The sequence below is a fragment of the Lissotriton vulgaris genome, chromosome 3_1 (genome assembly GCF_964263255.1).
Source record: "Lissotriton vulgaris chromosome 3_1, aLisVul1.2, whole genome shotgun sequence".
Taxonomy (NCBI): domain Eukaryota; kingdom Metazoa; phylum Chordata; class Amphibia; order Caudata; family Salamandridae; genus Lissotriton; species Lissotriton vulgaris.
In genome coordinates this window covers 551,674,909-551,700,390 of record NC_141689.1, presented here as the reverse complement: position 1 = coordinate 551,700,390, position 25,482 = coordinate 551,674,909, and the positions used below count along the sequence as shown (strand labels likewise).

Below are 25,482 nucleotides of genomic sequence, written 5' to 3'. Positions count from 1 at the left end.
GGAGGGTGTGTGGTTGAAAGGTTGTTGTTTCTGTGCTGAGGTAATGTGGGAAGTGTTTTCATGTAGTAAAAGATGAACCTCTGAGGTGTTATTAACATGTTATGGGACGCCGCACCATGCACGGCTGTGTGATGGGCGAGGGTATGTGAGAGAGTAAATTTACTCTTACACTTTTGAGTAAGCTTGTTATGTTTGACTATTCACGATTTCAGAGTGTAAATTTACTCGAAGCATAGACTTCATTTCCCCATCCCCTGACACAAGGTGATGGAGCCAAATTGAGGAGTCTGAAGTTTCTACTTGTAACTTTTAAGATGGAGGCTGAGATTTTCGTTACTTTGGAGAACATTTTTGCCACCACAATTGAGATCTTTTTTACATGAGAGTATAATTATGTTACTCACTACTAATCATAAGTGGTTTGCATAATATTATCATATCAATGTTCCAAAGTAACACAGATAATGAATTACAGGAATTATTTTTGTTTTGCAAGAAGGAAAAAAACCTGGTGTGACTAGAAAAAAAGCCACTGTATGTAAGCAATGTTTCTGTGGGTGGTTGGGCACGATTATCTTACTATGGCTGTCAAGCCGAAGAAACATGTCATTAAACTTAACTGTGGTGAAAAACACACTATGGAGTGCAGATGTGTTCATTTGACAAGGAGAAGTCATTGTTTGGTGTTTAAAAAAAATATACATATAATATATATATATATATATATATATATATATATATATATATATATATATATATATATATTACCTACTGGCGGTCGCCAGTAGGTAGTTATAGTTAGGACCTAGTTTCCATAGGAAATCCTCAACATTCTATTTGGAATAACTTTGGCCCTGGTGGATGAGTCTTTGCGAATTTCTCAAAGAAGATGGCTCGGTCCGCTGCGCTCCTTCCCTGAAAGTTTGGGGGGGATTGGTCAAGTGGGGGCTGAGATATAAGGGTGGTCCCAAAACGTGTTTTCTCCATGTTATTTTCCATCGGACCTTTAGACTCGGCTACAGGTCGAACGGTTGAATGGATTTATAAGAAATTTGCCAAATCTGTAGAGTTCGGTTCGCAGATTACGCTTTTTTTGGAATGGTGTAAATCTGTTCAGTAGTTGTTGAGAAAATTGAAGTTAAAGTCAATTATATATCTATAGGCGCGCACGCGTGCGCGCACTCAAGCGGCTGCGCGTGAGCGGAATTTTTTTTTGCTGCGTGACGTCTGTTAACGTTGGATTCGAAGGAAATCAGGAAGTTTTGTTCGCCATTTTGTCACTGCGAGTAAATATATTGTTCATTTCAAAGCGTTGAAACATGGAAAGGGGAGAAGGTAGAGATTGTTTTGCTGCGTAGCTTTTCTCGGGGTGTGCAGTAAGGCCCTTAAACGCAAAAAGATATAATTTTTCCCCGAAAAAAAAAATACGGGGTGCCCGCACCCGGTCGCGCACACCTATTTACAAGAGTGTGAAAATGGAGATAAATCAGAAGTTTGAGTGCTTAGATATAAGGTGGCTCTGAAAAGAGCCATTGTGTTAATTGAGTGTTTTCTGCATTTATAAGTAAGTACCGATGCAGAGCCTGATGTTGCAGAGGAAGATTCTGTTTCCCTCATTCGTGAAATGAACACCGTCTCTCCTATAGACGTCTTGCATGTGGTATCGCAAGTTGTTGTGGTAAATAGAACCCATGCTATAATCTCTGAGGAACGCAGAAACAGATTTATTTACATGTCTCCTGGCTTTCTCAAACTGTGCACAATGTTGATTGGACCAATTCCATTTCTGTCTTTGGCATATATTGGAATATACCAAGGCAGATCGAGGAAAAAGTGTCATCAATTGTCGAAAGGTGTCTTTTAGAAGCATTTCCAGACCTACCCCAGTGATTGTGCCTAGATCGTTCCCACCACAGTGCACAATTATAAGGTCTGGTTCTGGGAGATGCATAAAAGTTTTCACCAATGGAATCAATTGGTGACATTTCAATCCTCTTTTGGCAATCCATGTTATGTGTACATTTGGTAAGCCGAGGTTGCAAATTCGTCTGCTTACTGCATATTTTTCACTCCAGTGAATATAACTGTGTCCTATTAGCCAGACCTTCATTTTCAAGGGATTTGTAGTCGTCCTCCGATCGGTTCTGGAAGTGGAATGGTAGTTAGAAGTTGAAATTCTAAATAAAGAAAAAGGAAGAGGCTGGGTGTGGTTTAAAAAATAAAAATGATTGGTTGATTGTAAGAAGTGGAGATTGAACAGTAGGTTGCATGTTAATGTTTATGTTAAACGAAAAGTACTATTGGGTGTGAAAAAACAAGACATGTAACAGAGCTGTGTATTGGCAGGTGTTTCTGGAGGGAAAATAGTCTTCTTAGTTTGTTGTAGAACGTTAAGACATGAACTTTTGACCTGTGCCTTCAGCAAGGTGCAGAATGAGGTGTAACCATGGAAACAGCCGGAGATGGCAGTTGGTGATGGGTTCACTCTTTGGTGCCTCTGCATCTGAGTCTGTTCTCTGGTGGCAGGCGGAGAACTGTTTGTTATTGTGGAGATGAAAGGGTGATAAGGAGAGAAATACGACATAGCGTCTGGCCTGTAGAAGCGTGGGAGCAGTGATTAACTCTGAGTGAAGCGGAACTGTGTCGGTGCTTGGTAACAGTAAAAAAAAAATGTTAACAGTGGTATAACTGTCTTTACGGTGCGCGACCTACTAAGAAAGAGTTCACGGGCCGTAATTGGCTTGCAGGTTCTATTATCAGTAAGTGAGGTCGAGAAAAGAAAACATTCAGGACTTTATTTATGAAGGCCTTGCGCCACCGGTGCGTCACTTTTTCCCATTTTAAAAAATGAGGCACTGGCGGCGGAAGGTCTTTATAAATAAGGTCCTCAGTGTCTACAGTTAAGGTTATGTGGAACCCATGAATAGTTTTTCAATATGAAATCATTTCAGTTGAGATTATGGATTAAAAGAGAAACCGTGAATATTTGAAATGTTTATTTAGAAATGTACTGTTTTAAAGGCAAATCATTATGTAATATGAGTACAGAAATTGCAAAAAACACAGTAATTGGTATTGTCAGTAGTACATGGAATACAAACGCTATAGTTGAAGAAAAATGAATATAGTTGGAAAAAAACATTGTACACTCTTATAAGGAAGTATATTATATTTTAATAAATGGAAGAAGGTCTCTGGCCTTTCAGTTTAGGAACGATATATGAAAATGCAAGTGGTTATACATCATTACTTTAACAATCAGCTGTCTACATTCGAAGCACTATCAAGTTTGTGTTATGTTACTGTGTACGGGGAAAAAAAGGCAGCAAAAGCGACAAAATGGCGAGAGGTGCATGTATGTAATCTGTTGGATGCTGCGCAAATCAGTATTGAGGAGAACTACTGTATTGAGATATCTTTTGAAGGTTGCAGTATTGCATTTGAAATACAGCACAAGTAACAATGGAAATATTGTTGAAAGAACATATTTTTCTGAAAAGTATTTAAAAAAAATAATTTTATAGAAAATTAAAGGAGCAGAGGCGTGTGAGGCGGAAATAAGCAGTTGAGATGCGAAATGGCGTTTACAGTTATAAAAAACTCGTTTAAAATTTACACAATAATTAGGGTACATGTAGCATATATTAGCGAGTTTTGCATCGAGTACGTTTGAAATAACCTTAGATATGATATGCAATAGAATTGTTGAGATTAGACTGTAAAAAAATAAAGTTGAAAATCGAGTAGCTGAAGAAACAAATGTAGTCCACATAAAAGACAAAAATTTAAACAACACGAAATCATAATGTCCACTGTTAGTAAAGCCAATAGGTCTGTTCTTCAATAGAAAATATGGAAAAGAACGTGAAGAATATAGGGAACCAAAAGGAAATGAGGACGTCAATGGCTTGTATAAGAGTTATTGAAGCATTGTTTAGGCAAAATAGGTAGCCTCTGCTTGTAACAGGAAATCAGTTTTATCATTTGAAAGTATGTCAGCTATCCAATGGAAAAGAGTAAAGCAGTACTGATGATCTGTTATAATCGGAGCCTCTTTTACCATCAGAGGGCAGCTCGGTGGGTTTTCGATGTAGCTCGCTGTTAGGAAAGAGTTAACCGTCCATTGTGTAGGCAAAGTATGCAGCAAGTGCTTCTAACATGAAATCACTGTTATCATCTGAAAACATGTCAGCCATCCAATTGAGAAGACGAAAGGAGCATTCATGATCTGTCATTATTGGAGCGTCTTTTACCATCATAGGGCAGCTCGGTGGGTTTTCGATGTAGCTCTCTGTTAGGAAATCTTGCGCCGCTGCGAATATATTCCAATGACCCAGAACTCCTTGTATCGCTGCAAAGGCCATAAAGCCTCCGTTGTAACAAAGCTGTTCATGATCAAGTAACGGATTCATGAGGTGATTGTAATTCGGTTCAGGAGGTACCAAATTGCAGAGACATAAATCCAGGGCCCACGTGAAATCACAGCTCAGGCAATGAAATACAGGCTGCACACAGGTGAAATACGAATATCGAAATGATAATCGATATGAAGTATTCAAAGTTGAGAGTGGTAAGGTGCCGTAGTACAGAAGCATTCTCTGTCGAAATAGTTCTAAGTGGCCCGGCTCGTTTGCGAAGGCAGGAGGGACATCCATTTTGAATTTACCAAGATGGTAAAGGAAACGGCGCAGCACTGCCGGTTGTATAGCAACTCCACAGAATTAGGTCGCCGGCTATGCAGTGGAGAGGAGCAGAATGACTTGATAAATTTTCTAGGAGTCTAGTCACTTATATATTGCTTAGTAGTTATCAAAAAAGTAGCTTTTCTTGAACTGGAGGATGCGTTAAAAAATAAGGGAGTGATTTGAGGGAGTTGTAAAGCAAGGTCAATTTTTTTTTACATCAATGCTGTTTTCTGTGAATGTTAGCTAAGTGAAAGATATGTGTGTGAGCAGATGCAACGTTCAGTTTTAAATGTGACAATGGCGCTCTTGTTCATGTCCTCCGATTCTAGGTCGGTATTCGCTGCCAAATACAAAGATGAAGAAACGCATGCGTGGGGTACATAGTCTGCATTCTTAAAGGAAAGCAAATGAAGGGTTATTTTTACTGAGTTAGCATTGTCGTTTAAAAAGTTACAGTGATTTCCATTATATGTTAAGAAAGTGTCACTGATGAAGACTGAAAATAAATCCTTATAAATAACAGGGACTGGTGTATTTTAGAAAAGGTGTGTAACATTACATGAATTGTGAAAAAAAAATAATGTAATTGAAAGTGTATGGTTTGAAAATGAAAAGTAGAGGTTTATAGTTCACGTTTTGAAAGCAGTTCTAGAGGGTCAGATGCATGATAGATTTATAAAAAATAGAACATGTTTTTAAATAGTATTATGGAAAAAATATGTGCCTTTATGTACTATTTACATTATCTGCCTGTTGCGTATTCTTTGAGTTTTAGTAATCCTGTGTCTTATAAGTTTTCCAGGGGCGGTTTGAGGTTCATGGTGGGTTTGGGCAGGGAGGGTAGGTTGGGGGTTTGTAATAGGGGGTCCGGATGGGGTGGAGTGCGGAGTTTAGTGAAGAGTGAGGGGGGCGGGGAGTTAGGGTGTTTGGTAATGGAGCAGAGTCAGAGGACGCAACATTTCTGTTATGGGGTGCCACGGAAATATGTATTTATTCTCAGAGGTTTATTATATTAAGGATATATATCAACATGGTGGCTCTTGTCGTTTTGTGGTTCTGTGCATGTTTATAATGCTGGCCCTGTAGTTTTTGTTTATGGACCTTATTACGACACACAGGGGAGCCACGTTGCACAGTTGGAGATCAGAGACTTAGGAAATAAAACGTTATAAATGTAAGGGCTCTAAGCGATACAAATCGCCCGTTCTCGGTGTAAAAAATATCACCGCTATTGGTGGTATTTTCTACGGTGTTAGTGCTCGAAGGAGAATAGTAACATATATGTGAAAGCAAATTGTGTAACAGGCTCAGCATTTCACATTATCGCGTGAAAACAAAAGTTGCTCTTACATAGCAATAAGTCTCTTATAATTAAGGGACGGAGTGTATATAGTGCTATTTAGTACTCTGCGATTGATGTCGAATATTTCATAAGAGGAGGCTTTAAAAGTTTTTCGATAAACTGGTTTTCTAGGGAAGTGGGTGGAGTGTTCCGTGTAAATTGCAGAATAGAAACTAGTAAGAACCAATTGGAAGTGTTGTTTTAAAGTCACATGACTGCACATGCGTGTCTCAAAGCCTGTACGCGATATGTGGGTGCGCGCACCCGGTCGCGCACTAAATGAAAGCGGCGAAAAAACATCTCATAATATGCTCTTGGAGCTCGTTTTGGTAGAAAGAGTTAGTTCTGAAAAGAACTTTTTTTTTTTTTTTTTGGAAACAAGTGTTATGATGCTTTTGATTTCTTAAAGTTGCTACGACATTTTTCAGTATGTCATACTATCCAAATAAAGTGAAGAAATTTAACTTTTCTTGGAGCATTTATGACTCTCAATTTTGTGTTTAATTAGAGTAAAGCTTTGCTCTCCGTATACAAGAAGTTTTCCACAGTTGTTGCATTTGATGTGCACGTTCGCCAGACATGGTTTCAAGTCCATTTCAGCACTCGATGGAGATACAGGTCGTCCACCGGAAGATGTGCTGATTACTTCTGATGGTAATAGCGTGGCCTCCGTTTTTCTTGTCAAAGGTGGTCGCTCATTTCCTTCAGATTCGGAAGATGAATGCGGAACGGTAGCCATTGCAGCGAAGTCTTCGGGAAGATGTTCGACGTTGTTCTCTCTTGAGAGTAGAAAAGAAAGTGATGGAAGTGGGTGGAGTGCTGCGTGTAAATTCCAGAATAGAAACTACCAAGAACCAATTAGAAGTGTTGTTTTGAAGTCACATGACTTCACATGCAAGTGTCAGGTCCTGTACGCGATAGGAGGGTGCGCGCACCCGGTCTCGCACTAAAATAAAGCGGCGAAAAAGCATCTCATAATATGCTCTTGGAGCATGTTTTGGTGGAAAGAGTTAGTTCTGAAAAGAACTTTTTTTTTTTTTTTTTTTTTGGAAACAAGTGTTATGATGCTTTTGATTTCTTAAAGTTGCTACGACATTTTTCAGTATGTCATACTATCCAAATAAAGTGAAGAAATGTAACTTTTCTTGGAGCATTTATGACTCTCAATTGTGTGTTTAATTAGAGTATAGTTTTGCTCTCCGTATACAAGAAGTTTTCCACAGTTCGTGCATTTCATGTGCACGTTCGCAAGATATGGTCTCAAGTCCATTTCAGCACTCGATGGAGGTACAGGTCGTCCACCAGAAGATGTGCTGGTTACTTCTGATGGTAATAGCGTGGCCTCCGTTTTTCTTGTCAAAGGTGGTCGCTCATTTCCTTCAGATTCGGAAGATGAATGCGGAACGGTAGCCATTGCAGCGAAGTCTTCGGGAAGATGTTCGACGTTGTTCTCTCTTGAGAGTAGAAAAGAAGGTGATGGAAGTGGGTGGAGTGCTGCGTGTAAATTCCAGAATAGAAACTACCAAGAACCAATTAGAAGTGTTGTTTTGAAGTCACATGACTTCACATGCAAGTGTCAGGTCCTGTACGCGATAGGAGGGTGCGCGCACCCGGTCTCGCACTAAAATAAAGCGGCGAAAAAACATCTCATAATATGCTCTTGGAGCACGTTTTGGTAGAAAGAGTTAGTTCTGAAAATAACTTTTTTTTTTTTTTTTGGAAACAAGTGTTATGATGCTTTCGATTTCTTAAAGTTGCTACTACATTTTTCAGTTGTAATACTATGAAAATGAAGTGAAGAAATTTATCTTTTCTTGGGGCATTTGTGACTTTCAATTTTGAGTTTAATAAGAACGAGGCTCTGCTCTCCATACAAAAGAATTTCTCCACACTCGTTGCATTTCATATGCACCTTCGCAAGATATGGTCTCAAGTCCATTTCAGCACTCGATGGAGATACAGGTCGTCCACCAGAAGATGTGCTGGCCACCTCTGATGGTAATAGCGTGGCCAGGGCTCTTGTCGATGCTTTTGCATAATACTCAGGGTGCCTTTGTTTAACATGCCGCTGCATGGTGTGTATAGAAAAGGAATATTTTCTATTTGGATTTCCCCTTGAGAGCTCCGAATTGCATATCGTGCAGGTTACTTTTGGCGCATTCACTTTCTTTTGATCTTCAGGATAAGTAAAAAATTGCCAAATGAAAGATTCCTTTTTTCTTCTGAACAATGGTCGCTCATTTCCTTCAGATTCGGAAGATGAATGCGGAAGGGCAGCCATTTCAGCAAAGTTTTTCAGAAGATGCTCGACGTTGTTGTCTCTTCAGAGTAGAAAAGATTGTGAGGAAAGTGGGTGGAGTGCTTCGTGTAAATTCCAGAACAGAAACTACTAAGAACCAATTGCAAGTGTTGTTTTCAAGTCACATGACTTTACATGCGCTTCTTAGGACGTGTAGGCGGTGACACTATCTAGTTACGAACGTGATTTCATACTTAGGAACTAGCATTCAAAAAACCTAAGAAATTCACTGAAAAAACCATAGATTTTACACACGTTATAGTTAGGAAGTAGCATTTAAAAAACCTATGAAATTCACTGAAAAAACCATAGGTTTGACACCAGTTATAGTTAGCTGGAAATTTTACTGATATAAAACCAATGAAATTCCACGTTATAGTTAGTTGGACTCACTATAACTTGCGCGTGTAATGCACTGCTGATGACATTACATATTACATCACTCATGACATGGTCAGTGACATCACTAATGACACCATCCAGTGAATGTGTGTCTTTCTAAAAAATAAATATGTTTTATATATGTATATGTAAAGGTCGAGGGAAGAATAAATGTTTAAATTATTGTCTTAATGAATGTTTTTTTTTTATAGAAATGATTGGATAACTGGCTTATTAAGTGTATCTTAGTGAATACATATATTAGCGAGTAATGTTTAAATATTTCAATATATGTATCAGTGTTTCACTTTGTGAATAAGTGGCTGCATGGGTTGATGAGTACCTACATGTGTGTGTATATGGGTTATTAGATGTTTTTTTAGTATCAGTATGAGTGTCTCTATGGTTTGGTGGGGGTGTTACTTATGATATAGATCCATCAATGACTGACTCACTGTTTCTATGTTTTTTGAAGACAGCATATGTGCAGGACTGTATGGGTGGATGAGGGTGTATATGTTTGTATTAGTAAGTGAATGACTGTCTTACTATTGTGTTTATCAGTAACTACATATGTTTTAATCTAGTATATGTGATTATTGATGTATATAAGTGAGTATATGTGAGAGTGAGAGATTGAAAGAGTTCCTGTTTAAGTAAGTATGTGTTTCTATAAGTGATTGTTTAAGAGAGTAAGTATGTATAAGTTTCCTTAGAAGTAACGTGGTAGTGTGTGTATAGTTGTATATGCAAATAAATGGATGTTCAATAGTTTATTTGCATGTGTGAGTATGTGCGTGAGTAACTTTTGGATGACTGTCGGTGTGTAACAGGATGTATAGGTGTATCACTACATATGATGAGTGAGTATATGTATGAGTGACTATATAGAACTGTTGGTGAATGACAGAATGTGTATATAGATGGTGGAATTACTGAATTGGTTGTTGTAACTGGTATGGGTATCTCCATTTTTTGGAAAATGTTAATTTCTATTTTTCAATATGTGTTTTAAGGGTTACATTACACTTAAAGGAGGTCTGTCATCAGTGATGTCATGAGTGATGTCACTGACCATGTCATGAGTGATGTAATATGTAATGTCATCAGCAGTGCATTACACGCGCAAGTTATAGTGAGTCCAACTAACTATAACGTGGAATTTCATTGGTTTTATATCAGTAAAATTTCCAGCTAACTATAACTGGTGTCAAACCTATGGTTTTTTTCAGTGAATTTCATAGGTTTTTTAAATGCTACTTCCTAACTATAACGTGTGTAAAACCTATGGTTTTTTCAGTGAATATATATATATATATATATATATATATATATATATTCACCAAAACACTGTGTCTCAGTCAAAGCACAGAAAGAAAACTACGCTCCGCGATTTCGTTGCCGTGAAAGTCTATTCAAAAAGGCTTACGCCTATAATTAAGCCTATAATTATTTTAACATTATTTCCTACTGGATTTTAAGTCCCTATCCCGATTATATTCTATGGGAGTGTATTGCAGGCCTGCTGGCGAGTGGCCATATGTGGTGTTAGACTTACTCTAACTGGGTTGCTGCATATTTATTACTATTTTGTCATCTTTTGGGCAATAGTAATTTTAGAAGTGTAGTTTGTGAATAGCAATGAGCTTACATTTTTGGGGGTGGGTAATTATATTAGAATGCCCCTCCCTAAACTACTCCTTACTCTCCCTAAGCCCATTCTTATTTGCCTCTAAACACCTCCCATTCAGTGGTAGATGAATAAGTTACTTACCTTAGGTAACACTCTTTCTGGTGGCTACTCTATCTAACCGCAGATCCCTTGCCTTGTGAATATTCCCCAGGCGTCAGACTAGATCTGGAAATTTCAGAGCAGTTCTCCTCTGTGCTGGTTGGTAGCACTGTACGGCTCTGCAATTACGTAGTTCAGCTCCGCATCAATGTTGTTCTGCTCGGTAAGGGACGAGAGGAGCAGTATATAAGCACCACCCATGTGAACTGACACCAGTTGCTTTTTTAGGCTGTCCATGCCCTCCGATACAGAGCCCATTGGCACATTGGTATGAACTGTGTGCAAATCTCTAGATTGTGCCCTTTTTAGATGGAATAGACACTAGGGCACAGAGCTGAGAGGCGGGACAGCAAGGACCCTGCAGTTAGTTTATTCACAGGAAAAAAGAATTACCAAAGGTAAGTAACTTGTTCCACTGATGGATATTTTTAACTGCAGATCCCTAACTTTGTAAATAGATACCATAGGAGTACCTCCCCAGGTGGTGGGTTAGATAAATGGCTTATACCGAGAAGTCCTGCAGCAGCATGTGGGCAACAGACCCATCTCGATACAACTGACAAATGCTTTGAAAATGTGTGTACTGACGCCCACATAGCCACCTAACAAATTTCCAACGCAGGCCCTCCACTGCCAAGGCAGTGGTAGCTGCTTTAGCTCTGGAGGAATGAGCCCACAGACTTTCAGGAGGCTGCTTCTTGGCCAATGCATAGCAAATCTTTTTGCAGAGCACACCATAATTACCTCTCTTCTTCTTTTGAGGCATGGGGCACAGCAAAGAAAGCTGGAAGGGTGATAGCCTGCCTGGTGTTAAACATTGTTACTACTTATGGTAGAAAAGAAGCTTGAATCCTCAGCACCAGCTTAACTGGGAAGAACATGGTATAGGGTGGTTGGACAGAAAGAGCCTGAAATTCGCTCAAATGATGAGCTGATGTTATGACCGCTTAGCGGGTCGAGAGAGGTAATGGCCAACTGTGCATAGACTCAAAGGAAGTGCACAATAAAACACGTAAAAACCAAATTCGAATTCCACTGTCAACATCAAGGGGTTCCATTTCAAAATTCTCATCACAACGGGGAATTAAAACAATAAAGGCTGATCCAGCAACCGTAAACAAGATGACAGAGCCGACCAATAGCCCACAACAGTGCCCAAGTAAGTCCTTGCTGGGCCAGGGACAAAACAAACAACAAAAAATAGGATAACTTCTCCTGCAGTGGGTCAATCTGGTGGGTGCTGCACCATACCGCAAATTTGTCCCAACCACTGGTATATACTGATTTTAAACATGAATGCCTCGCTGGCAAAATTGCATCAAAGACCCCAGTAGGAAGGCCAAATGAGGACAACTGCCACCGCTCAAGATGAAGATTGCACAGGCCTGGGTAAAGCACGCGGCACTCCTACTGCGGCAGAAGATCCTCCAGAAGTGGCAACTTGATCAGAGGACAGATACTCATGTCCAAGAGTTTGGGTACCACACTCTCCTTGCCCAAATTGGTGCCACTAGGATGACATGGGCCTGGTCATTCCTGATCTTCTTCAGAACTTTGGGCAGGAGAGACAGAGATGGGAATGTTTACAGGAGTCCGAGCTCCACTCCAGTTGGAAAGAGTCTCTGAGAGACAGCCTCCTTGAAACACCAATTCCCGAAAGTGATGATACTGTGCTTTCTATGTGGTGGGAAAAAAAATCAAACCAGAGTTCTCCCCATTTATGGAATATGCCCTGCACCACCCCGGTGTAAATTTGACTTATGGTCTACTAAGCATTGGTGGCCGAGTATGTATGCACTTGCATTTAGAGATCCCACCAGGTTGTTCACCACCAGAAAATCTCCCTGCCCTCCAGCTGCTTCCAGAGGAGAAGAGCCTACAGGCACTGGACCCAAGACCCCAAATCTTCCAGCTTCTTGCAGTACTACATGGCATGTGGTGTTGTCTGTGAGCACTTGCACCCGTCCTCCACTGATGATAGGCAGGAAGGCAATCAACAACAAGCAAATTCCCTTCAACCCCAACAAATTGATGCAGAGTTCAGCTTTTGCCAAAGGTCTCCAATTTCCACAACCACTGTCAAATTTGGGGGAGCTAAGAAGTGGTCGCAGTTTAACAGCTACATCTAGAGATTTTCAATCTTCTCTGAAATCTGAATACAATCTGACAGATTCCCCTGGTTCCGTGTCCACTGGGACTTTAGGTCCCACTGAGCATGGATATGCAATCTGGCATATTTCACCAGCAGGATGATAGCAACCTCAACAGCTTTAGTGTAATCCGCACTGAGATGCAGAACAGAGGTTGAAACACTGGGATCATAGCTTGACTGTCCTGGACTCTCTGCTCGTGGGAAAGGCACAAAACCATACATACAGTGTCCAGAATAGCTCTGTTGTAAACAGTAGCGTCTGTGAAGAAGTCAGGTGTAACTTCGACATGCTGATAGTGAAACACAGCAATGGTGTGAGGTTTGTCGTCATTTGGAGGTGGTTAACAACTGCCTGGGGCGAGCCCACCTTCAGTCAGTCATCGAGGTAGGTGAAGAGAGGTATTCACAACCTCTGAAGATGTGTACTGACCAATGCCATCGCTTTCATGCACACTAAAAGGGCTCTGGTGAGGCCAAAAGGAAGTACTGCACACTGAAAATGCTTCTAGCCCACTGTAAACTGCAGGTAGTGCCTGTGGGCCTGCAGGACAGGGAAATGATGGTAGTACTCCAATACCACCATCCAGTCTCTGGCATCTAACGGACATGACCTGGGCTAGCATGAGCATCTTGGATTTATCCTTCCATAGAAAGCCATTGTGTGGGCAGACATCTAAAACAGGATGAAAGCCTCCATTATCTTTGGCAGCAGGAAGAAGCAGAAGTACCATACAGCCCCTTCTTCTGATCCCTGAAATCCCTTTTTGGCTCCTTTTGACAAAAGGGCCTGCACTTCCTGCTGCAAGACAGACAGATGGTCCTCCATCAGCCGCCCTGATGGTGGTGGAAGGTGTGATGGGGTGGAAAGAAATGGGAGTGTGTATTCCCGATGGAAGATTTGGAGTATCAACTTTTCTGAGGTGATTGCTTGCCACCCCAGGAGGAAATGTCAGATCCTACCTCTAACAGGGTGTGTGACTGAAAAGACAGACTAAAGAAGGTTTGCAAGTGCAGCGGATGGAGGGACTCTGTTTGGTTTCTGCCCTTGTAGAAATTATTTAAGCTTTGCTTTTGAATGCAGATATCAAGGGCTATTTTTGTTTTTAAAAAAAGCCTTTATTTGAACAGAACCTGAGCAAGAAATAGTTTTGTACTAAGTTGGTGTAATGTTATATTTGTTGTGTGTATAGTCTGTGCGATTTGTTCATTGTTGTATATATTGTAATTGTACTGTCCCCGTTCATTGTGATGTTATTAACAAAATGATGTGTCAAATTGATAATTAATGTATTTTTTTGACAAAACGTTTTGAAATAGGAGACAAAACACAAGAAAACAATGATTAAATAATCATAACATCATAACAATTAAGGTGTTTGATCATCGGTTTTGAATGGAAGGTTGAAGGGACATCAGTATTGGCATTTGTGTTATGGTTTGTGATTATAGGTGGCCTAGCCTTACTGATTATGGGCCTAACCCTATATAGTTTAGGAGACTAACTCCAAAGTTGCACCATACATAGACAAGGAGGTAGGAAACACAAAAGTCCTGTACCACAGAGATCCTTCTCTCTGGATAAGAACAAACGGCCTCTAAACAAAAACGGCCACTAAAGTACAAAAGAAATGAAATTGAAAGGGGCGACCACTCGTCCCCCCGAACGTATGGTTGGGTGCCCCGATCCCCCCGGGAAGCCATTTTGGGCGGGGGCGTGGCTCGGCTGGTATGCCCGAAGCGGCGCAGCCGGGGCGCGCCTTTTCCCGCCCAAGAGGGGTTGTCCTAGACACCTACACCGAAGACCACGCCCAGTAGGCGTACCGGAGGAGGGTACACGCCCTCCCGTAGAAGAATAAATAGAGCGGGAATCCGAAGAAGCGTCCTCTTGTTCCTGTGCTCTGAAGGCTGCACCCACTCGTTGCTCGTGAGCCCTCGACGGAACAAGCAGCAATTTTGAGAACTTGTAATCTTGTTGTTTCTCTTTCAGTTATTTGGAGTACGAAGGATCCAGGACCTCGTGATCGACCAAGAGCAGAATACTCGAAACCATGGCTGGCAAGAAAGCAGGAAAGGGCTCCGAGATGGAGAAGGTATTACGCCTGTTGTCGAACCGAATGGCTGGCATGGACCGAAAGCTCAGAAAAGTTGATTCGATCGGTCGAGGTTTGTCGGAGGTTAAGAAACAGTTGGCGGCCCTGAGCAATTCAGGTCGACCCAAGAAGGTAATAGGCCCGGCCTTGCCGGGAATCGTTCCCGAGGGTAGGGGGAAGCGGGTCAAGAGGAGGGCGGTTTCTGGGGAGGTCCCGGTTCCTAAAGGTACCCCCGGTCGCCCCCGTCACGCCGGCAGACAACCCGGTACCAAACCCAGATGCGGGTCAGCCGATACCGGTTGTGATTACTCCCGCTAATGATGAGGAAATCCCTCCCGAATTGGCCATCCAGTTGGCAGCATGGCTCAAGAAGAAGGCAGGGGATGCAGTGGCCCCTGGAGACCCGGCCGAAGAGGCCAGACTACTAATCGAGCAATTGCGGCAGTCGAGAGATGCCGCAAAGGCGAATGTTCCTCTTGTTTCCCCACAGGTGGCACTGGTAGGACCTGCAGTTGGTCACGAGAAGACGGCGGGAACAACGGCTGAACCGGGTAAGCTCGCTTTGCCAATGGCGGGGGAGGGTTCATTACCCTCGAGGCGGGAGAAGGTGGCACAGCACATCCCTATGGCCACGAAAGAGTTAATATGGGGAGACAAATACGTTAACATGTTTTCATTATTAACTGACCATCGCGAGATGGAATATGCTAAAACCCAGAAGGATTTGTGGCACCCGAGCGTCTGGCGCTTCAAGATGGCGGAATTCAGGGTGGATGAGACAGTAACGAACTGGGTTAAGGCCTTTTCTGTATTTACTGCAGTTATGGGGGAACGTAAACCCGAGGTGTTGACTGAATTGTCTTGCTATCAAAATCGTATTATGGATTTTTATGCAATGTATGAGGGGGAGGAATGGAAAGGTTATGACATGAAATTCCGGAAAGCGAAAGAATATGATGCTACTCTGACGTGGGATTGCCTGGACTCGGTGTCATGGCACAAGCAGCTCCTGCCAGGGGCGGCAGGTACATCCTCGCCAGGCGGGAGTGGGTCAGGGGTCGTCCGCCAAAAGCCCGCGGTGCCCTTTCGAGCGGGCGCCGGAGGGGATTACCAGCCTAAGACCGGCGGGAATGGCGGCAAGCGTGGGGTCTGTTGGGGCTTCAATCGAGGCAACTGTAACAGACCGCAGGGAACATGTAGGTTCAAGCATGTGTGTGCGGGCTGTGGGAATTCCTCACACCCGGAGAGTTCATGTAGATCTAAGAATAGCGGGACGGGAGGAAAAGGAGGGTCCAAGCAGGAGTGAAGTAGAACGTTGTGATCGATTGCCTACACCCGTTGATCTCATGGCTATGACTCCTTGGTTGAACAAATACCCTGATCATGTATCCGCTGGGGTGTTGAGGAAGGGATTCTTACACGGCTTCCGCATCCCGGCGGGGGATTTTCGGGGGGGACTCCTTTTGTAAAAACCAGTTATCGGTACAGCACAACCCAAGCGTGGCAGAGAGGAAAATTGCAAAAGAAGTCAGCTTAGGGCGAGTGGCAGGGCCTTTTCATCGCCCGCCGGTGGCGGAGTTCATCTGTTCCCCGTTAGGGGTTGTCCCGAAGAAAGACCCAGGGGAGTTTAGACTTATTCATAACCTGTCTGCTCCAAGGGGTTCCTCGGTGAACGAGGCCATTGACCCGGAAGTTTGTTCAGTGCGGTACGCATCGTTCGATGATGCCGTGGCCATGTTAAATCGCCTGGGCCCCGGGGCGCTGATTGCGAAATCAGATATCGAATCGGCGTTCAGGTTGCTCCCGGTACACCCACAGGATCAGCGCTTGCTAGGTTTTGCATTTCAAGGAAGTTATTACATGGATAAATGCATGCCTATGGGTTGCTCCATTTCTTGTGCCTATTTTGAAATGTTCAGCTGTTTTTTAGAGTGGGCATTCACCAAGGCCACAGGGCATAGGCATGTTATGCACTATCTTGATGACTTCCTGTTCTTGGGAGCAGCCGGCGATACGAAATGTGCGCAGGCGCTGCACGACTTCTGCATCCTCATGAGGGAGTTTGGAGTCCCATTGGCACCAGGTAAGACGGTTGGACCATCTACTTCACTGGAGTTTCTGGGAATTGAGCTCGATTCTGTGGAGGGATGTTTCCGTTTACCGATGGAAAAGGTGGCCAAGTTTAGGGCTTCCTTGACGCAATGCCTGGGCAAGGAGAAAGTGACCCTGCCCAGTTACAACAAACAGTGGGTCAGCTTAACTTTGCTTTGAGGGTGATACCAATGGCCCGCCCCTTCTCACGCTCTATTGCACAAGCTATGGTTGGTCTCAAAGAGGGGCACCACCCTACGAAACTGTCGGCAGAGGTTCGCCAGGATATGCGCATTTGGTTGGCATTTCTGGCGGACTTCAACGGTCGAGTCGTGTGGAACAAGCCGCCAGCGTCTTCAGATGAACTAGGTCTGTGGACTGACTCAGCGGGGAGCGTGGGATTTGGCGCCATCTTAGGTAATCGATGGTCGGCGCAAACATGGCCGACGTGGTGGCACTCCAGCGGTCTCACAGGTAACATTGGGTTCTTGGAGTTATTCCCCATTTGGGTTGCTCTGATGGCATGGCCTGACGACTTCAGGGACCGCTCAGTGGTGTTTTGGTCTGATAATATGACTGTTGTCGAATGCATTAACCAACAGGCAGCACGCTGCAAATGGATCTTGAGATTGTTGAAAGAAGTTGTGCTGCTTTGCATGAGACTGAATGTACAGTTCAGGGCGAAACATGTGCCGGGCGTACTGAATCATGCAGCTGATGCACTCTCTCGTTCACATATGCAGGCGTTCAGGGGTTATCTACCTACAGCGGACCTGGTGGCGGCACCATTCCCCGAAGCACTGTGGCTAATCGGTGCCCCGGATTACAAGACCTCGTGGCAGCAAGCTTAGCCCACAGGAGAAGGAAGGCATACGAAGGAGCGTTTCTTTCCTATTGCACATTTTTGGGTCCGACAGGGAGTCAGAGCTGGGGTCAGGAGGAATCCTTCCTGGGGTTCCTGGTAGCGCTGCACAGAGAAGGCCGATCAGCGGCAACGGCCAATAGGCATAGGGCGGCCATTTCATTCATGGCGCAGCTGTACGGCATAAAAGTTCCGACGGGTTCCTTTTTGGTTAAGAAGGCCCTTCGCGGCTGGCAGCGCCTCGAGGGTCGCAAGCAAGATGCGAGGCACCTGATTGGCTTAGACAGATTGTCTCTACTTGTAGTGAAACTAGACGAGACGTGCTCCTCCCATTTCGAAGCAGTTCTGTTCCGGGCAGCTTTCGCATTAGCATTCCATGGGGCTATGCGGGTGAGCGAACTGGTCGCAAGGAATAAGAAAGACGTTGAGGGAGGCTTGCGCAGGGATCACGTCCAAATTAGGGGTGATTCGATGGTGGTCTCGATAGCCAGGTCCAAGACCGACCAGGGGGCTATGGGAAATAGTGTTGTCGTGCAGCGCGCGCGAGGGTCCCCCACGTGCCCGATAAAGTGTATAGAGGAATACTTGGCACTGAGGGCGACTACATGGGGGGGGAGTTTGCTGAGACACAAGGATGGCACCCCACTGACGAGGTTTCAGTTCCAGAGGGTGCTAGCACTGACAATCGCTGCTGCGGGCATGGACCCGTGCGATTTTGGGACCCACTCCTTTAGGATAGGGGCTGCTACTGAAGCTACAGCCAGGGGTCAGAGTGCGGAGGAAGTGAAACAGTTGGGACGATGGTCCTCGAATTGCTTCAAAAGGTATGTGCGATTGCACATGTTGTAAAGATCAATTGACATGCACTCACGCTTCTTGTCTTTTGTTTGAATTACAGTTTCGCGAGCCTGTCACGCGGGGCGGAATTTGCAGTCGACCCAGCACCAGGAGACCAGCGGTCAAGGACCACCGTCTGGAGAGAGAGTGGTATGGGTCGTGGGCCACTCATATGTGAGGCGCGCCGGGGACGTATTCAAAGCAGGTGACGCGACTCACGCAGCTGGGGAATACGGGTACAGAGTGGCCTTCCATGGGAAGGGCGGGCTCTGTTTTGACCAATTCGAATCATTTTTGAGGGTCTCTTAGGGCGGCAAAGGTCACCGCCATCTGTAGTCATAGTACACCTGGGGGGCAATGACTTGGTGACACGGGGTAGACGAGTGTTGTTTGAACAAATTTTGTCTGCTGTTAGCTGGTTGGCTAAAAGAATCCCGGGGTGCACGATTGCCTGGTCCCACATAATTCCCAGGAAGTTATGGCGGGTGGGCCTTTCGGTGTCAGCACTGAACCATTCGGTGAAAAGGGTTAATAATAAAATTGGTAAATTGTTTCGCTCTTCGCAGTTGCATAGCATTCCTCACGGGTGTATTCGGGGTGATCTCATGTATCTGAACGATGGGGTACACTTGTCCAGGGGGGGGACTGATTTACTCATAGGAGACTTCATAGCTTGGCTAAGGGGTTTGAGGAAGCATGACCTTTAGGAGGAGTTGGGGGGGCCGGATAGTCGGTCAACTATCCGGCCTGTGGCGGTAAGGTCATGATCGGTGAGCAGTAATTTCAAGGTCCCTAGAGGGGGGCGCCACCCAGAATGGAAGGGAGCGCCCGGGGGGAGGCGGCCATTGGCCCCTCCTACGGGGAGGCGGCACCCACTAAGGATGGGTCGCCTAGGGGAAGACGGCCATAGGCCCCTCCCAGGGGGGAGGCGGCTAGATGCCCCTCCTACTAATTTCCCGGGGGCCGGATATCCGCGACGGCGGATAGAGAGTGTGGGGATGGGGGGGGGGGGAGGGGGGAGTCCACGCTGTCCTTCCTACAGATACCTCACACGGGAACTCGGACGACCTTTAAGATGGCGTCGAGTGGAAAGGGGGCCCCCACCACGACAAGGGAAGTTACAGTTGGCAATGAGGGTAGAGTCCTCTGCGCATGCGCCACTCACACCGTGAGGGCGAGAGTTTTGGTAGTAGGGATCTGACACCGGTTAAGACCTTGCCGTTGGCCCTTAATGCTAGGATGTACAATTTTAATTTAGAATGTATGCATTTGCAGGATGTTAGACTCGGCTAGGAAACCTTTGTATTAGAGATCTGTTAAGGTTAGCCAAAGAACATGTCTTCATCGAAATGTAATAAATGTAAAATTGTACATAATTATGAAACTTTAATTTAATGTTTTAAATTTTGTTTCATATTTTAATAAATACGGCCGGGAGGGTGACTCCCTCCCGCCTTCCAAAAGTTCAAACCTGTGTCCGACTTCTCCCATCCTTGGGGATTGTGTTGAGAGGGGGTGGCGGGCATCCCGGCCATATGAGGCACTGTGTGCACGCACACTGCATAGCACTATCCGTCTGTGAGTGTGCTTTTCCTTTCAGTAGTGCAAAAATTAGGCAACTGTGTCCAAATGCCACAGACGCTCAGATACCAACAAGGCTGTGAAGGAACATGCTCTTAATCCAGGCGTGATTCCATCTGAGCATTGCATACTTCTGCGACAGAGCACGGTCAGTTGCCAGAGTCCTGCTTGCAAATATGCTCTCCGATGCAGCTTAGCCAGCGAGGCGAGGGAAACGCTAAAGGCCGGCGAAGAATGTCTTTTTTTACTGCCCACCACAGATGTAACGGACACGCTCCCCTCTGGGTCATGCTATTCGGAGACCAAGAAATAGCCCAACATGGGTTGAGTGCAGGCTACCACAAGATGATACTAGTACTTTGTTAAATGCTCATCTGAGCTTCCACAAGGATTGTCAAGCAGCGATCACTCCTGGGGGGTACATCCTTTATACCCATGAAAACATCATGGCTGCCAGAGGAGTTATCCAGGTCTGTTTGCCCCCATCTGCCCAGAGGTATTCTGGGACATTGAGGTACTGTGCCAAGTCGGCCCCACACATGCATTCATTTGGTATTTACTCCTGTCAGGCAGTTATACCAATGATGTGACCTAGTACTTCTCTGTGTGTTACCCAGCAAAGGACCCAGACTGCTGCTCAGAGTCAAAAAACTCACAGCAGGGGTGTCTCCGAAGCTGATAGTCCCACAACACAAGCTATGGGAGCAACTCGAGTTCACCTGGATGTCAGACACAGTGATATGTGCATCAAAAGATTAGCCAAGGGCTCCCACCCCGACTCTTTGTGATTCTCCTATCAGCCCCAACTCCTCCCTAACATGTGCCCAGGTCCCTTCCTTGTGATATCTCACTGAATCGAAGAGCACCCTTTGAAGTGTACAGGAGACGCCTGGTCCTCCCCTAACCAGTGTGAGTCTCACTGAACTTACATGAATGCAGCAATCCACAACTCTGTCTGAGGAATCTCTCTACCTCCACTCTATTTTTTAACATACAGGCTTGGTTCTCATAAAATGGAACACAGGGCTCTCCATGTATCGTACCATACACAGGCACACAAACTCAATACGTGTATACAGCATATACACACTGCACAGTTCTGTATCCTCCATGTACTGTACCATTGAGAAGCACGCATACATCCACGCATACATCCAGCACTTACATGTCACATGCACGCACTACTTAGCACTGTTCTTTTACGTACTGTACCACCCACGGGCCCACATACACCCGGCACATGCACTGCACTCCTCATGTATTGTACCACTCCAAGGTACACATATGCCAGGCACATGCACCTATCCCGCAGGCACTGCACACTTCGTATGTATTTTATCACTCACAGGTACACATACATCCAGTACATGCACTTACCGTGCACATACTACAGCATTCAGGTAATGTACCACTCGCAGGTACAAGCACCTCTAGCACATGCATACACCACGCAAGCAATACTCAGTACTGCATTGCCCTTGTATGACACCCTCCGCAGGCACACATACACTCAGGACAGATACACCAATTCTGCACTGTGCAGCACTGGACAGGGTGAGTTAAGCACATAGTAGCAGAACATTTAAAAGGGTGTGAGCCTGTAGGCTTCACTCAGGAAATACAAGTTAAAAAGGAACTGTTCATTCCTACTGATCATTACATGGTATGCTGCCACCACAGCGGTTGTGCTTCTTAACTCAAGGTGAAGGTAGTAGCCTTCCACCACTATGAGGGTAGCGCTTTGGGTATCCCTCCCTGTCCAACAAGACCGCAATCTTTGAGACAGGCATATGTCATGGCGCACATGCACGATCCATGTTTGCCTAAGATAATAAACATCAGCATTAGGGATCCAGACATCAGTACAGTTGAGCAGAGGACTTGTCAGTCACAGCAATATCTCAAGAGGGTCTGTCACAAACATCTGTTTGCGACAATCCATGCACAGCTTAAACTCTGTTGTCTTAGGAGATTTACCCTTGCTCACTGGAAGTTTTTGGGTGAAACATTTTGCACAAAAAAGGTCTTGATAAAGACTAAAGAGTAGCTCCAAATCTGCATCTGAAGGAGTGAAAAGAATGAACTGAAGTCAGTGCTTGGGTGAGCTTTTAAGTAGCTCTGCTCATTACTTGCAGAGCGGAACTCATTGATGCGGAGCAGCAAGACACCACCTACTGGCAGCAGGTGTACTGCTTTGAAATTTCCGTATTCAGTCTGATGTCTGGAAATGTTTACCATGTAAGGAATCTGTGGTTGGGAGCATCCATCAGAAATTCCCTATTTTCCGACCACTTCCCCGAATCCTCCAACATTTACTTCTAAGTAGTAAACTTACATGGTCAGAGATTTCCCCATGAAAATATGTGAAAGGGGAAGGTGGCGGTTTTCACCTGTAAGTTTGTGAAACGCAATTTGTAGAAAGTACTACTTACTATTTTACATACTACAAAATGCAGTTTGTGAATCAGGCTCATTATATCCAAGTTGTTTTCTTCCTGTCCCCTTTGTTTAGTTCCTTCACACTTTTCTCTCCCTCATTAACTGTGCTCTCACCTCTAACAATAGGCATTTGAGCTAAGACAATAGTAGCCAAAGGGTTTATTTTCTGTAAGAAACAACTCCTAATTCAACCTCTCTGAACATCGGCACCAGCAAGCTGAGTGTATTTATGGATTCTGCTGAATTTTGTAGATCAAACTGCACTGGGAGAGAAGTACCTTTGCCTGCCATGTTCATCCAAGGACTCTGGCCTTGGGTCCTGTAGACATATTTCACGGAAAAATCAAACTACCCTTTACTACGGCTGGTTAAACGGTCTTGGGATAACCTTGTATGTAGGTATGTATGTGGCATTTAGACCTGCTGAATTTTGCAGCTCATATGGCACTGGGAGAGAAGTACCTTTGACTGCCATATTCATCTAAGGACTCTGGCCTTGGGTCCTGTAGACATATTTCAGGGAAAAGTCAAACTACCCTTTACTACGGCTGGTTAAACTGTCTTGGGATAGCCTTGTATGTATGTATGTGTGTGGCATTTCTATAGCACAAACCTAGCAAAAAAGGCAACAGAGCACTGATTCTTCTCCATTTGGTTCCAGTCTGCTAACTCTTCCCATTGCAAAGATATGGCCTGCAATATGCCTATAGCTGCATTTGAAAATAATGTACACGGAGCCCTGCCAACTAGGAAAATCAAACTACCCGCTACCCATTTTAAAGCTGGTTGCTACCCATTTTCTGCTCCTGTCTATCTCAAGATTCTAGTATTATTTGATTATAGATTCTCTAAATATTATAGCAAATTATTATTGCCAATTAAATTCAGTGTTTAATTTCTATTTAAAAAAAAGTGCTCGGACCCTTCTCAGGAGGCCATTGCAGCTTGTACCACCCAGTGCCCCTGCCAGTGCTCCTTATGCCACTACCAGCACAACTACTCATACAAGTGTGATAATTTAGACATGTTTCAGACTCCCAAAGCTATAGGGCTGGCCTGGACAGCTGGTATCATGAATTTCTTAAAATCTTTTGACTTGTTAAACAAGCTTTGATGAGCACATCTTAAAAACAGGGGTTATAGTATCTCCGTGCACTCACAAAATTTTTTAATTCAGTTGGTTTAAGCGCGTTTCCTTGTCGCACTCTGCCAGGAAGTGCCTTAAATTAAGTAAACAAAATGTGATGTAGAAATCACTGCCAGGCGCGCATTTTAACATGAAACTGTGAGGTTTCTTCCAAGGCTTCAAATCAAACTTCCAAAACAAACTTATTTGGATGCTTCATAATGAATTTATTTCATTCCAATCGAAAAAAAAATTTCAGTTAATTATTCATAAGTTGTGGTCCACATAAATTCTCGCATTACTTGATGCTTGCCCAATGCATTTCGGGTTAACGAGTGGTAACCCTTCATCAGGGGCCTTATTAATGATGTAGAGCAATAATGTTGAGAAAACCACACGAGCAGTGCCCGAATCCGATCTCAAAGCCAAGGGGGGTGGCCCTGACCTGTCTCTTCTTGGCGCTGACCGACGCAGGCAGGACAGCCCTTGGCACGTGCTTTCTCCGGAAATGGCCCACGCGTTATCTTAAAAACAGACAAACAGCACCACCATCTGCCCCTACAGACATGTGTTTGCCTGCCATCTTGCTTCTTCCCTTCCTGGCAAAAGTCATCGAGAAGATCGTCAATAAACCCATCTCAGTCCAGATTTCGAGCCAACCACAGCACCAAGACCGCCCTCATCGCAGCCACCGACGACATCAGGACCCTGATGGACAACATGGAGACAACCGCCCTCATCCTCCTAGACCTCTCAGCCGCCTTTGATACCGTCTACCACCGCACCCTAATAACCCACCTCTACAGCCCTTCTGAAATTGCCCCAATATGTCCTGATGAAGACTCGCACGGCCAAGGTATAACTTACCCACATGGCCATAAGACGAGTCGAAACGCCAACGCCCTTTTAATTACTCAGCCTGGACTCTGATTCTCCATACCCTATGTGCTATAGTCGGAATATATATCTATACTGCTTGAACAAACTTTATAACAGGTGCGCTTATAATTCCCATTGTGGCCAGGCTAATAAGGATGGTGATTTTGAACCGATCCTCCGCTTGTAAGATATTGTAAATATTCTCCATGTCACTATCCTAAGGACCTTTTTCCTTTCCATCACCAAATCACCCAAACACTCCCAATCACCCTACCCTTCTTCTGCACGTTCCTCCCTTGGGGCAATCAGCATTTTTACAATTGTGATTTGTACTCAATTGATGTCTAGAATGAATTAAATTGCCTTTAGTCCTCGAATTTGGTTTGTTGCATTCTCCTTTCCTAAATTATTAAGTACTATGAGATGACTTGTTCTCTGAGCATGCTCTAAATGTTCTTTACTTATTAACTGTGTATTCAGATCTTTTCTGCCAATTAAGTAAGGTCTAGGACCATTGTTTTCTATACCAAACTACACCCAAGTCCATGACCAATTGGGTTACCCCATTTTGATAATGCATACAGAAGTCTAGGCCGTTCTTCCATGCAGAGACGGACGGCGCCGCCGATGCCTTCCAGGCCCTGGCAATATCCCTTTTAGCTAGGGTACATCCCAGAAGCATAAGATGGTGTTTGTATATATTACCCGCATTTCCATCCATAACATGCAGGAGTATCAGTTTCCGTAAACAGGGAAGGTCTCAGCCCAACACTTCAGAGAGCAGGCCATTACCCCCCTCCAGAATCGCGCCAATGCAGAGCAGTGCCAAACGGTATGTAACAAAGTACCCTCCTCATGCTCACATCTGAGACACACAGGGGAGGCCACCAGACCTGTCCTCCACAGCCTAACCCTGGTATAATCCA

The 25,482-nt window shown here is 44.3% G+C and overlaps 1 protein-coding gene across 1 annotated transcript in view; it reads right to left on the bottom strand.

Annotated features, from left to right (window-relative positions):
* Positions 1 to 25,482, bottom strand: part of CCDC125 (coiled-coil domain containing 125) — a 307,161-nt gene that overhangs the window by 3,911 nt on the left and 277,768 nt on the right. The window lies entirely within an intron of this gene.